The sequence below is a fragment of the Microtus ochrogaster genome, linkage group LG4 (genome assembly GCF_000317375.1).
Source record: "Microtus ochrogaster isolate Prairie Vole_2 linkage group LG4, MicOch1.0, whole genome shotgun sequence".
Taxonomy (NCBI): Eukaryota; Metazoa; Chordata; class Mammalia; order Rodentia; family Cricetidae; genus Microtus; species Microtus ochrogaster.
In genome coordinates this window covers 65,327,009-65,330,199 of record NC_022030.1, presented here as the reverse complement: position 1 = coordinate 65,330,199, position 3,191 = coordinate 65,327,009, and the positions used below count along the sequence as shown (strand labels likewise).

Here is a 3,191-nt window from a genome sequence, read left to right as displayed (position 1 = left end):
TGCAGGAAAATGGTTACAGACTGAGCCCAAGTCCCAGCTGGTTAGAAGTCCCCGCTTCAGCACACAGGGCACCACAGACTGTGTGTTAGTAAGCTGACAACTTCCCACCCGAGTGCTGAGATGCGGCTCACTGTGTAGTGCTAGCTGCCCGACCTGAGAAAGCCTAAGTGACCCCACTCACTGTGAGGTGAGGCCTTGGTCAGTGTTTCCTGGCAAGGGCTAGTGAATTATTGTAATCCTAGATAAGGCTACACCCCAAAGCTCCAGGAAACCACGGGAGCCACCCTCCACCCACCCTGGCTCAGACTGCTTAGATTCAGGAAAGCCTTGTTTACCAGGCACCTCACAAGATCCTGCAGACATAGTTAGACACGGGGTACTGCGGACATAGACACAGAGCACAGTCCTGCTTTCTAAGCGCCAGATTCTGCAGGCGGACAAGTCCTTGGACCACCCACCTCCATCCAGGTCTAGTAAGGTGAGCATCCAAACTGCCTGCCTAGGCTCCCACAAAGCCAGTACGTGCAGTAGGATCAAAAACCCATTGCCATTGTTCTTGAGTTCTCAGTAGTCCTCATTGTACTCTATGTTCAGTGAGTCCGGTTTTACCCCATGCTTTTTCAGATCCAGGCCAGCTGGCCTTGGTGAATTCCCGATAGAACATCTCCATTGTCTCCGTGTGTGGGTGCACCCCTCATGGTCCTGAGTTCCTTGCTCGTGCTCTCTCTCCTGCTCCTGATTTGGACCTTGAGATTTCTGTCCGGTGCTCGGAAGAATGGATGAAGAAAGTATGGAATATATACATATTAGAGTACTACTCAGCAGTAAAAAACAAGGACTTCTTGAATTTTGCATGCAAATGGATGGAAATAGAAAACACTATCCTGAGTGATGTAAGCCAGACCCCAAAAGAGGAACATGGGATGTACTCACTCATATTTGGTTTCTAGCCATAAATAAAGGACATTGAGCCTATAAGCCTATAATTCGCGATCCTAGAGAAGCTAAATAAGAAGGTGAATCCAAAGACAAACATATAGGCATCCTCCTGAATATTAACCATCAGGCATCTTCTTCACCCTCCTGACTTGATACAAAAGCCTGGCAGCTTAAAACAAAGATTTTGTGGGCTCCCCCCGCCCCCGGCAGGAGGGCCCCTGCTGATGGACTGGCTCAAGTTCAAGGCTGAATCAGGACGTGTGTGGTGTGTGTGTGTGTGCGTGTGTGCGTGTGTGTGTGTGTGCGCGCGCGTGCCCTCACCACAAAACTAGCCTTTCTTTAGCTGCTGATTCTGGCTGCTCCAGTTTGCTGTGTTTGAGATTCCTTCGCTGATACCTGTAGCACTGGAGATTTTTCCTGCCTTTAATTGGCAGAGAAAGCGAACCTGGTTTAAGACCCTGGATGGTAATATTTTCACCTCTGTAGGCTCAGGTGCCCACAATCACAGTTAAGATACAGAATGCCAGCACCGGGCGGTGGTGGCGCACACCTTTAAACCCAGCACTTGGGAGGCAGAGGCAGGTGGATCTCTGTGAGTTCGAGACCAGCCTGGTCACAAGAGCTAGTTCCAGGACAGGCTCCAAAACCACATAGAAACCCTGCCTCGAAAAACCAAAAAAAAAAAAAAAAAAATTAAACCATTCAAAGTCAGAAGAACTACCTTTAATCCATATCTTTTGAGGTGGAGGACCCACCTTTCGTCTGAGCCACACCTTCTGCTGGTACCCTATTTAAAGGACGTGGAGAAGGAAGCTTGCTGTTCCTACTTGCTTTTGCTGGCAAATCTGTTCCTTCATTGGCATTAAGCCCACTTGTTCGGGATTCTGGTGTAGGCTGAAGACCAGCTGAGACATCCAGCCTTGTGGACTGAACAGCTGCTGGGTTCTTGGGCCTTCTGTTGGTAGAGTGCTATTGCTGGACTACCTGGACCACAGCCTGTGAGTCACTCTTCATAAACCCCTTTGTATATATAGAGTCATTCCATCTGCTCTCTCTAAAGAGCCCTGACGCATGCACCATCTGACTGAGCTTCTCTTGGAGTTTCAGTTTGCAGTTCTTATTTTAATAAATATCGGCATCTTTTTTTTTAAACCTGAAAGCCTTTATTGATCCAGTTACATGTGTTTACATACGGCGTTAGTCAAAAGTTTCTGCTTTCACAGCTGTCCCCTTTGCCTTCCATTTCTTTTCCATGACATTTTCTCAGTTGTGGACTGAATCATAGATGAGACCCCTATAGTGCTATATTATTTGTGTTTTAATAAATAAAGCTTGCCTAAAGATCAGAGGGCAGAGCAGTCATATACAGGCCAGGGACTGGTGGCACACCTTTAATCCCAGCGAGACAGACCAAGGCCACCCTGGGCTACACAAGATGGATCCAGAAACAGATCCAGGTGGTGTGATGGTTCACATCTTTAATCCCAGTGCTTGGGAGTCACACAGTTTTAATCCCAGCACCAAGAAGGTGCAGACAGGAGTGGTATGGCTGGGCGGACAGGAATATAAAGGGGAAGAGACAGGAACTCAGTGGAGTGAGGAGTCTGAGGATTGGTGGAGACAGAATCTCACCCCTTCAGTCTGAAGATTTGGTAGAGGTAAAAGGTCTCTCTAGTGCTTGGCTGCTTTGCTTTTCTGATCTTCATCTTGAACCCCGATATCTGTCTCTGGGTTTTTATTATTCGTGCTGCAGGCCCCTTTACTGGTGACATAGCTCTAATGAGCAGAGACAGAAACTTCGGGGCAACTTGCAGAACGAGAGCTTGGTGGGCAGAGCATGTGACTCAGGTGAAGGCTCCTAGCCCCAGTCCTGCTGAGGAAGGGCAAGTGGCAACTGTAGGCACTGTGCTGACCTGAGGTGTCAAAGTCTCTCCGGTTGCTCTGGCATGCAGTTGGAGATTCATGACCTCAACCAGGAGTATTAACTTTAGGTATATGTGTGTGTGTGTGTGTGTGTGTGTGTGTGTGTGTGTGTGTGTGTGTATTTATATCCCCTTTGCATTTCTTCTTGTTGACTTGTTTTCTTACTCATTTTGCCATTAGGGTTATTTTTAAAATGCTGTCTGAAGTACTACAAATGGCCAGCAGAGGACAGCAGCGCACCATAATGGCATGGGCTGGAATCGGAGGCTTAGCAGTGTATTCTGGGCAAATCTTGGGCTTGGATTTAGATATCCAGAGTAAGTGCTTAA

General features: G+C 47.7%; 1 non-coding gene across 1 annotated transcript; it reads right to left on the bottom strand.

Annotated features, from left to right (window-relative positions):
• Positions 1-2,809: 2,809 nt before the first annotated feature.
• LOC113457719 lies at positions 2,810-2,940 on the bottom strand. The gene has a single exon (XR_003378228.1). It is a non-coding gene; the product is annotated as a small nucleolar RNA SNORA44 (small nucleolar RNA).
• Between the last annotated feature and the right edge of the window lie 251 nt (positions 2,941-3,191).